Genomic DNA, 11,945 nt, shown 5'->3' on the forward strand with positions numbered 1-11,945 from the left:
GTACAACAAAAGAAACCATCAACAAAACAACAAGAAAACCCACTGCGTGGGAAAACATATTTGCCAACGTCATATCTGATAAGGGCCTAATCTCCAAAATTTATAGGGAACTCATACAACTTAACAAAAAGAAGATAAACAATCCAATCAAAAAATGGGCAAAGGAGCTAAATAGACACCTTTCAAAAGAGGACATTCAGAAAGGCGAAGAGACATATGAAAACATGCTCAAAGTCACTAATCATCTGAGACATGCAAATCAAAACAGCAATGAGGTACCATCTCACACCTGTCAGACTGGCTATCATCAACAAATCAACAAACGACAAGTGCTGGAGAGGATGTGGAGAAAAGGGAACCCTCCTGCACTGCTGGTGGGAATGCAGACTGGTGCAGCCACTATGGAAGACAGTATGGAGTTTCCTCAAAAAACTGGAAATGGAACTCCCATTTGACCCTGTGATCCCACTTCTAGGAATATATCCCAAGAAACCAGAAACACCAATCAGAAAGGATCTATGCCCCCCTATGTTCATAGCAGCACAATTCACCATAGCTAAGATCTGGAAACAGCCTAAATGCCCATCAGTAGATGAATGGATTAGAAAACTGTGGTACATCTACACGATGGAATACTATGCTGCTGTAAGAAAGAAGGAACTCTTACAATTTGCAACGGCATGGATGGAGCTGGAGAGCATTATGCTAAGTGAAATAAGCCAGTCAATGAAGGAAAAATACCACATGATCTCACTCATTCATGGATAATAGAGACCATTATAAACTTTTGAACAATAATAGTTACAGAGGCAGAGCTGCCTCACACAGATTGTCAAACTGCAGCGGGAAGGCCGGGGAGGGTTGGGGGGAAGGAGGGAGGGGGGTAAGAGATCAACTGAAGGACTTGTATGCATGCATATGAGCATAACCAATGAACATAAGACACTGGGGGGTAGGGGAAGCCGGGGTATTGTCAAGGGTGGGGAAAAAAAAAGGACACATATGTAATACCCTTTGTAATGCTTTAAGCAATTAAAAAATTTAATAAAAAGAAAGAAGCTCTTTCACTAAACAAGATGGATAAAGCATGCCATTTCTCTTTCTCCTTTTTGAGATTTTTACTTTTTAGAAACACACATGACACTTCTCACCATACATTCATCTCCAGGTTTAAGTTAATTTTATTTTTTAAAATATTTGTATTGATTTTAGAGAGGAAGGGAGAGGGAGGGAGGGAAGGAGGGAGGGAGGGAGGGAGAGAGAGAGAGAGACATCAATGATGAGAGAGAACCATCAATGATGAGAGAGAACCATTGATCAGCTGCCTCCTGCACACCCCACACTGGGGATCGAGTCCGCAACCTGGGCATGTGCCCTGAATGGGAATTAAACTGTGACCTCCTGGTTCATAGGTTGACGCTCACTGAGCCATGCAGGTTGGGCCAGGTTTATGTTTAAATGACAGCTCCTTACAAAAGTGTGCTGCATTTTTCTTCCTGTTACCTGAAAACATAATGTGTGTATATATATTAAACATGTTCTTACAAATGCCCAGGTCATGTTTACCAGCTGGAATTCCTTTACTTAAAGTGTGGGTATTTTGTATTGTGACATTTAATTAAGACATTAACGGGAGTAGAAGACTATTGATTTAAGACAAGTTTGAGCTCCACTAAAATTAATTGTTGTATGTTTGTCCTTCTGGTGGCTGTGGAATTCATATTTTCATTGGACATCATTAGATATCTTAGTTCTTAAAGTACAAGTTTAATGCTATGTGAATTTTACCATTTTGCTAACACTGCTATGCTCCCTGCATCTGTCATTCCACTGGAATTACTTATTCCATTCATATTAATTTTGGTTACAAATCTAACTGATGGAGGGGCGTCTGGGAATTTCAGTCCATATGCTATTTTCAGGCTATAATTCTGTTTTCATAATGTGTCTTTTCTCCTCTCTGTCTAAATTTTCTCCATCCCTGTTACCACTTTCTGAAATTCTACCTGTCAGTTCTTCAAGGCTCATTGTAAAGGCAACTTCCTCCACTGTTCAGCCTTCCTCAATTATCCCCAGCTTTGGTGGCCCAATAATCATGCCTGTGCACCGTATAAGTGTCATAACTTTATCATCTTCAAGGTCCCAGCTAACCGTACCATTGCCTACTTTTTGTCCTTCTTCAAGCTCCTCCAACAAGCGAAAATTATGAGGAACTTGAACTCCTTTTGCAACAGTATAGAATGATGGACGCTGGAGAGTGTCGTGCTAAGTGAAATATATGCCAGTCAGAGAAAAACTGAATACAAGTCTTTTACCAGATACATGTTTTGCAAACTTTTATCCCAGTTGGTGGCTTGCCTTTCCATTTTTTTAACAAAGGCTTCCCAAGAAAAAATGAGTTTAATTTTGATACAATCTAATTTATTGATTTTTCTTTTATAGTTTATACTTTTTGTGCCCCAACAAAAAAATATCTGCTTACTTCAAAGTCATAAAGATCTTCTAAGTTTTGTTCTCTATATTTTTAATAGTCTTAGCTCTTACATCTAGGTGTATGATACATTTCAAAGTTAATTTGTGTGTGTGTGTTGTAAGGTAAGGGTCAATTGTAGCACCATTTGTTCAAAAAACTATCCTTTCCCCATTGAAATTCCTCAGCACTGTTGTCAAAAATAAATTGACCATATATGATTGGGCCTGTTTCTACTTGTTTCCATTGGCCTATGTGTCTCTCCTTATGCTAATATCACATTAGTTATACAGTAAGTCTTGGGGATGTAGAATAAGTTTCTTTTACTTTTTCAAACTTATTTGACTATTCTAAGATTCATTTTCTATGACTCTTGAATCAATTTGTAAAATTCTACAAAAAATGCCTGCTTGGAGACTCTACCAGAAAAAAACAGACCCTATAAAAAATCCAGTGGAAATTCTAGTGTTGAAAAGTACCATACTGAAATGAAAGTTTATTAGAGGAGCCCATCAGAAGATTCGACTTGAAAAAAGAAAGTCAGGGAGCTTAAAGATAGGTCAATAGAAATTAAAAATCTGTGGAGTTGGGAGGGAAAAAAGATAAAGAAAAATAAACAGAAACTCAGAGACCTGTGTGGGATCATATGAAACAGTCTATTCCACATCTAGTTGAAATTCCAAAAGGGAGGAAAGCAGAAGGGGCAGAAAATATATTTGAATGAATAAAGGGTAAAAACAATACAAATAATGCTTGACTTCTTGTCAGAAACAATAGAAGCCTGACAACATTGCAATGGTGATTCAGATGTTAAAAGAAAAAATTGTCAACCAAGAATTATATATCTAAACTATTCTTAAAAATGAAGACAAAATAGAGATAATTCAAAATAACAAACTGAGGGAATCTGTTGCTAGCATATCTGCATTATAAGAAATGCTAAAGGAAGTCCATCGGGCTAAAGGAAAATGACACCAGATGGTAATTCAGATGCAGAGGGAGAAAGGGAAAACACTGGAATTGGTAAATATCTGTATAAATGTGAAAAATTATACTTACTTATATATTTTCTCTTTTATTATCTTAATTTCTTTAAAAGGTACATGAATCTTTAAAGCAAACATTATACACTTTATCATGAGGTTTACAACATACATACTAGTATATGGCAGTGATAGCACAAAAGGAAGGGAAATGCTACTAGACTGTTGATAAGTTCCTGTATTTTGTCAGAAGTACATTAGTGTTTACTTGAGGTAGACTGGGATAAGTTAAGGATGCATACTGCATCTTTAGAGGGACTACTAAAAAATAAGGCAAAGAAATATAGTTATCAAATTCACAGAGGGGATAAGATGGAATGCAAAATATAATTTTCTAAGCACAGAAAGTAGTAAAGGAGGAACAGAGAGCAACAACCACAAAAAAGATGAGATAAAAATAAAAGAGCAAAATGGCCTACTTCAACAAACTATATTAATAGTTACATTTATGTGAATGGGCTAAACACGCCAATCAAAAGTCAGAGATTATTAGATTGGATTTTTAAAATCAAGATTCAGTATATGTTTTTTTTACCAGAGATGCACTTTAAATTCAGTGGCACAGCCCTGGTTGGCATGGCTTAGTGGTTAGAGCAGTGGTTCTTAACCTTGGCTGCACATTAGAATCACCTGGGAATCTTTTTAAAATCCTGATTTCTGGGCCTCATCCTCCATAAATTGTTTCTTTGTTACTAATGTTGTGGCCCCACCCCATAACAAAGAAACAGAATTTCCGGAGGATGAGGCCCAGAAATCAGGATTTTAAAAAGATTCCCAGGTGATTCTAATGTGCAGCCAAAGTTGAGAACCACTGGGTTAGAGTGTTGGCCTGTGCACTGAAGGGTCATGTGTTTGATTCCCTGCAAGGGCACCTACCTGGGTTGCAGGTTCCATCCCTGGCCCCAGGTCGGGGATCGTGTGGGAGGCAAACAATCAATGTGTCTCTCTCACATCAATATTTCTCTCTCTCTCTCTGTCCCCTACCCCTTCTCCTTTCCACTCTTGCAGAAAAAACAATGGAAAAAATATCATTGGGTGAGGATTAAAAAAAAAAAATTCAGTGGCACAAGTGCTATCCAGTGTATTTTTTACTTTGGATATTGTATTTTTATCTCTAGACATCCACTTGGGTCTTTTCCACATCTTTAAATTCTCTCTTTATTATTGCTATATTTTATTCTACCTTTTGAACATATTTATAATAACTGTTTTAATGTCCTTATCTACTAGTTCAATCATCAGTATTATTTCTGTGCCTGTTTCTATTGCTTGGTTTTTGTCTAGGTTCTGGGTCATTTTCCTGCTTCTTTGCATGCCTCGGTTATTTTGTTTTTCACCCAACATCACCAAATAATTTATTTGGAATCAGAATTAAAAGAACAATGGACAGTTGTGAAATGTATGTTTATTCTGATACTTCTGACCAGTTGTACCACTTATCTAGGACAGATTACCAGTTAAATTTTACATTATTTCTTCAGGACTGATGTTTTTCGATGACTTCAAATTTGGTATTTTCAAATTTGGTATACTCAAATTTGAAGTCATGCCTGCTTTACCATACATTTGCTTAAGCTTAAAAAGCTCTCTCTCCAACTCGAGCTTGATACTCTGGGCCAGTACCAACAGGCCCTCCAGATGACGGTCGCTTAGTTCTGTATTCTCTAATTTTGTCCAAGTTCCTTATTAAGTGCCACGTCTGTACCACCAGTATCCCTGCTCAAATGGACTGAGACTGCAGACTGAGGGACAGAGGAAACCTGAGGAGTTCCTGAAGAATCAGATGATCCTGTTACGCGCTTTCATCCCAAGATGCCAGTCACTGCCATCATCACTGTCCTCATAGTTATTATCATTTTTTAAATCAGACACTGGCCATTGTGAAACTATATTGCTGGTTGCTAGATTTTCTTGTATTTCTTTAAATCATGTTGCTGTTTTATTTCCCCTGACACTCAGTTAAATTATTTGGATCATACTTGGATCATTTGAAGCTTGCTTTTAAGCTTTTTATGTTGGGTCCACAGCAGCCTTTAGTAAGGTTTCAGGCCCACTAGCAAAGTTTGACTTCTAAGATTCTTACCTGATACTCCATATATTGTGAGATTGTTGATGTGTGGGAACAAGAACTTTTCCCAGTGCTGTGTGAGGCCCAGGGATTGTTCTGCTTATTTCTTTCCTACAGGTCCTTCCCTGGCCCCCAGTATGTCAGTGTCACTCAAGCATAGACAGGTAATCAGCCAGGGGCAATCCTCCTGCAGATCTCTGGAGTTCTCATTCCCTGCAGCTCCCTCCTCTCCCTACACTGCCCAGCAAATTGCGGCTGCCTGATTCTTCCCCAATTCCAGTCTGTTTCCTCCACTCAGCAAGACCAATGGATGTGGGCTTTCCCCTTCCTATGCTAGCAACTGGAAACTCATTCCAGGGGGTAAGATGGTGCAATCAGCTCACCTTGTTTGTTTTTGTTTGTTTTTCTTCGCTCAGGCATGACAGTCCTGCTTGGCTGCCGTACAGTTCTGAAAACCATTGTTTCATACTGTAATTTGCTAGTTTCCTAGTTGTTTAAAGCAGAAGGGTAAATTTACTCTCCAGTCCAACATCTTGTTGGCCAGAAAAAGACGTTTCAATCCCCTTGCTTTTAAAAAATGCTTTTATAAAACAAAACAAACAAACAAAGACCTTTTACAGTATACTATGTATCCACAACAATTAATATTTTAAAATTTTGGGTACTCTAAGATCATTTAAAACACATAGTAAATAATACTGTAAGTTGTTTTTTAATGATTTTTTTCCCACTCAAAATAATGTTTATAAGAGGCATCTTTGGTGGTCTGAGGAGCCATGATTCATTCATTTTCACTACTGTGTGAATGCTTCTCTTTTCTTCTGTCAATGTTTGTTGTTTTAGTTTTGTGCTATCATGAACAAAGCTTGGTGCTACTAGGAGTGTTCTTATAATAGACACAGGCAAGAATTTTTCAGACGTATACTCAGGAATGGAATTATTGGGGTTTGGGATAGAGACAATATTCACTTTTTGGGATAATGACCTCTTTTTTATTTTTCAATCTATGAGGCTACTTTCAGTGTCTCAACTCCTCTTTATCAAACCAGGGCCTTTGCACAAACCACTTCGCATATTTGAAACCCTTCTCTCATTTGCTCTTTACAAAGTGTACCTTTGCGTTCTTTCGATGTCAGTCTAAGTGTCACCTCTGCAGAGAGGCCTTCCCTGACCACCCACTTGAAAGCAGTTAGCTCCCTCTACTAGTATTCTCTATCAGAGCCCCCGTTCATGTTCATTTAGTGCCTCTCTCCCTCACCAGGCTGTAAGTTTCATGGGGGCAGGAACAATGTCTATCTTATTAAACATTGTTCATCTACTGCCTAGCTCAAGGTCTGGGATGTAGTAGGTATTTTAAAACTGTTTTCTAGATGAATGGATATATAAGCAAACCAATAAAAGACATTATTTTTAGTTTACAAAGAAGGTTATCAAAGCTCAGGAAAAGTTATGTAATACAGTAATAGGCTATAGATAGTGGCTGAAGAAGCCAGGATTTGACTATAGAGCATGTTTTTCTCAAGGCTTTGGATTACACAGTTAAAATAGTATAATCTTCTAATAGTCACGAAGATGATCTCCCGTTGTTTCTGGGACCCCTTTAGTATCTTGTGTTCCAGGACTTTGGGCAACTCCTTGAGCAGGAACTGACTAGAATCCATTCACAGGCCACTGGGTATTTCATATTCTGCACACTAAACATAGGTACTTCATAACTCACTGCTACCTTTCTACAGAAAGTGGGGAATAGGATTAGTGAGCTATATTTTTCTAATTATACTTGGACTATTCCACTAATTTAAGATCAATCTTATCTGTGCTTTAAACATACACTAGAATAAGTTGCTATGTATTCCTTGAGTACTCAAGCCATGTCCTTATGTCTTTGTGTCCCGGATGGCTCACAGAGTATCTCACCTGCAGTGGGCACTCAGTACATACTACAGGAATGAACAGTGGCAGAAGGTAGGTCCTGAGATGGACACCATTTCACCTGAAATGGTGAAATAATGCAACTGAGATTATAGCCACCAGTTCTTCATATTATATGTGCATATACATAATATGGATTAAGTAAAATAATATAGTAGCATGTTCTGAAGACTATTATAGAAAACTAGTGGCCCAGTGCACAAAATTCATGCAGGGCATGATTGTCCCTCAGCTGGGCCTGCACCCTCTCCAATCTGGGACCCCTCAGGGGATGTCTGACTGCTGGTTTAGGCCCGATCCACGGGCCTAAACCAACAGTCATACATCTCTCTTGCAATCCAGGACCGCTGGCTCCTAACCACTCATCTGCCTGCCTGCCTGATTGCCCCTAACCACTCTGCCTGCCGACCTGCTGGCCCCTAACTCCCCCCCTCCTGGCCTGATCACCCCTAACCGCCTCGGCCTTGACCCCACCACCATGACTTTGTCTAGAAGGACGTCTGGAAGGTTTCCTGGTCTAATTAGCATATTACCCTTTTATTAGTGTAGATAAGCATTATAAGTAACAGTAAAATTAAGTTACATAACAAACCAATATATTCTGACCAAGAAGACACTTGGATCTGTGAAATTGTTGATAGAATTCTCCGTCATGGCAGAATTAACTACCACCACATATTACACACACACACACACACACACACGCGCGCGCGCGCGCGCGCGCGCGCGCGCGTGCATGCACGCGAGTATCCTAGGGAAAAAACTAACAAATGCAATTCTGGTAGAGACATGAAAGCAAAATTAAAATCTAAGGGAAAGCAACATGTTAATGCCGATTATTATTGTCGAAGGTTATGTGGCATCATGGCTAAAAATAGGTGCATAAGCATCAAATCTGGGTTCAAAATCAGCTCTGCCATGCAGTCCTCTAAGAACCCAGCAAGTCATAACTCTGAGCTTCAGTTTTCTCATCTGTAAAATGATGACAATAGCACCTACTTCGTTGAATTACTGCTAAGGTTAAATGACACAACAGGAGTGTTTACAGCAATCCCTGGCACATGCGAAAGTTCACTACATGAGAATGTTACCACCGTCATCACCATTTTCATCATCATCATTGTATCATATTGGTAACTTGAACAACACACTTTAGTGGTTAACTCGTGGAGCTGGAGATCTATTGTGTTTGTGACAGTACAGAAACTCTTGCCATGACCTTTTTCTGCTCAAACAATAGATCATTGTAAAGTACCTGGCCAACTGGACTGATCTGTTATAACAGTTAATGACAAATGTAGTATTAGAACTATAAACAATATTAATGCCCATTCCAGGGGAAGACTACTATGCCTCATGAGCAAAGAGGGTCTTGACCAACAATTAAAACAAGGAAGGCCCCGAGAAAGGCTTGAGCGGAAGTACCTCTCTTGCACGCTAAGGGGGAAAGAAGCTGGGGAGACATGTCCTGGCTCCATCCCATTACTTATGCTTGTTGAAGCTGGATATTACTGTGAGCAGTAGTTTCTTAATTTATAAAGAGTGACTATACCTGTCTGTCACAATTTCTACGAGAATTAAATAATATAATCTCTGCTAAATTAGTTAACAAAGCACCTGGCACAAATTAGATACAAAGAGAGAGAGAGAGAGAGAGAGAGAGAGAGAGAGAGAGAGAGACCCTCTTTACTTGCCAAATCTCTTAATTGTTCTAGTCTCGATGGAAGGAAGCTTAAAACAAAACAAAACCCTTTCTGAGAACCAAGGGGCAGCTGGGTGGGAGGGTCTTGTTTGAGGCCCTGGAGGTCTTCCTGTTTTCACAAAAGCCTGAATTAAGGAAACAGCAAATAATTGAGCAGCAAAAGAAGAGGAGTTGCTCTGTGCCCTCTCTTTGATCTTCCTTTGACTTCCATTCCTTGTCTCCCTCATGGACCTTCTTCTGAGGGCTGCACTGCAGCCGAGATGATTCTAGAGCTGAATGTCCAGGTAACATGACCTTATAAATTAAGAATTGAGTTTTGGAAGCTATGACCAAGGTACCACATAGGCATACACCTTTAGTGGCTACACATTTTTATAAGAATTCATAATTCTGTGAAGTTCTCTCCTTTCAACCCATAATTGTACATTAGGAACTGTGCTAGAACCTAGTAACACAGACATAACACTGTGCAAGTTGTTTGTATTCCACATCCTTTCTTCTTACCCCCCACCCCTGAAATGTGACTGCAAACAAGAATATTTTTACAAAGACAAGACTCTTCCATTCTGATCTATGACCGATGTCAGTCTTTATAATAGTAGGAAGTTCAAGGGAGGAAATGCCAGAAAGCCACAAAGACAAAACAGACACACAAGAAAGAGTGAAAACAGTTGGTCAATGTGGTACAACGTTTCATCTTCATCTCTGTGTCTTCACTGATTCTTTTCATCAGTTCTAGGCAGCATCTGAAAAATCTGCTCTTAGTCTTTTCATTGATAATAATTAAATCAGAAATGTCATTTATTTCAGTTTTCTTCTTGATATGTGATAAGAACTCAAGTGTTGCTTGGCCTGAGTGTCTTGAGATACATACACTTTCTCATATGTTGTGCACTAATCCCACATATGAGCTCCATTGGGTTTCCTTACATTCCAATTCCCTCTGCCCCATCATTTGTAGTTATTTTAAATTATTTTTTCTTGCTATATTGCTTACACTGTTCTATACTATTTCAAATCAAGGGAAAAAAATCAATAGAAATATATGCCTGTGGCTATTATACTAAATTTATTGAGGACAGCCTCCCTTTGTGTATCCTTTCAGAACAGCTTCTCACAAAATATGTTTTAATGCAATAATAAGTGACAATTTTATAGTGTTTTCATAGTAAGAATAATAAGTCTGGGTATTTATTACTTTTTGAAATAGCCAAAATCTCAGAGCTGTCTCTACTTAGGTACCAATGAAATACCTGTTAGCAATATTTATAAAAACATATTGATATATTTCTCTTTTAAAACATTACAATCTGTTTCTTCTGGTCCATTTCTTGCTGCTTGATTTATAATCAACAAGATGATTAAAGGTTCAAAAAGCCCCCTGGAAGTCTTTCTTTCGAGATACACCCAGCTCATAGCATGAAATGTTATAGCTGCATCAATTATTAATGCCACTTCAATCCTATGTTCGAAACTGCAGTGTGAATCAGACTATTTTACTGTGTAAATGACACCCAGGAGCATGTTAAGCACCTTTAGAGGCGGCTCTAATGCTTCCAGCACTCAGCACAGTGCTCTGAGCATGATCGGCTCCGCTAGGCATGTTTTATTTGCTGGGTTCACATTATTTGGGTGCATTTGACACACTAAATCATTAATAGGTGAAGTGGGGCTCATAGTTAGCTCAATCTGGCAAGCATTTATGGGACACCTATTATGTAATCTGATCGTGTCACTGCCATACTGAAAACGGTTCAATTATTCCCTATGGTTTCCAGGATAAAATACAGCCTCCTAATACAGCATATGAGACTTCACATAATCTATCAATAATGGCAGATATGTGACATGCAGGCTCCCACTCCCCTCTTCTCCTCCCAGAACAAATGGAACTAATGTGTCCCACCGTTCTTTCCCACAGAGACTGGACATGGCTTCAGAATCCTTCTCTGTACAATGTTCCAGGCAGCGACCACTAATAGACCAGAGTTACAATCTATTTGCCAATCCGGCCAGTCTATCTCTCATGTCCCTCAATGTCACCAAACACCATTTGCTTTAGCCACATGTCATATATTTTCCTTAACATGTGAGACTTGTCACACTTACATGCTTTTACATGTGCTGTTCTGTCTCTGTAGACTAACCTTGTCCCTTTTCCGTGCTTAGCCAACTCCTGTTTATTCTGCACAATTCAGATCAGGTTTCGCCTCCACAGTCTGATTCGTATGCCTTTATTCTGTGCTCTCAAACTAACTTGCACTGAGTGTTTTATCAGCTGGACCATGATCGTTCATGGCTTATCTCTCTCCCTGACTAAAGTTAAATTCTTTGAGAGCAGAGGCCGTGTTTTATTCCCCTTTGTATCTCAGACAGCCAGCACAGAGCCTGTTATGCAGTAGGTATTCAATAAATTCTCAGAAACAAATGTTCTAGCCACTATATTAGGTTTCAGGACCACAAAAGAGAATAATGTATAAGATGAGACATATTTATTGAGCACTTACTGTGTGCCAGGCTCTGTTGCAAGCACTTTGCATAGCTTATCTTATTCAAATCTCACAACAGCCCTTCAAGGTAGATTTCATGATTGTCCTTCTTTTAACAAGTGAGGAAACTAAAACAGAAAGAAGCCCGGTGACTTCTCTAGAATCACACCCAGCCAGATAGTCTGGTTCCAGAGTCCCTAACCATTATGCTGCACTTCCTGGCCTGGTGTGGACCCTTGTC

At 39.1% G+C, this 11,945-nt stretch overlaps 2 pseudogenes; both read right to left on the minus strand.

Annotated features, from left to right (window-relative positions):
• Positions 1 to 1,678: 1,678 nt before the first annotated feature.
• Positions 1,679 to 8,167, minus strand: LOC139001835 (ubiquitin-conjugating enzyme E2 variant 2-like; annotated as a pseudogene).
• On the minus strand, positions 4,991 to 5,608 carry LOC139004385 (ATP synthase-coupling factor 6, mitochondrial-like; annotated as a pseudogene).
• Positions 8,168 to 11,945: the final 3,778 nt, after the last annotated feature.

This window comes from Myotis yumanensis, unplaced genomic scaffold (assembly GCF_028538775.1).
Source record: "Myotis yumanensis isolate MYYU_CA2020_CCGP unplaced genomic scaffold, mMyoYum1.0.hap1 SCAF_2, whole genome shotgun sequence".
NCBI classification, from domain to species: Eukaryota; Metazoa; Chordata; class Mammalia; order Chiroptera; family Vespertilionidae; genus Myotis; species Myotis yumanensis.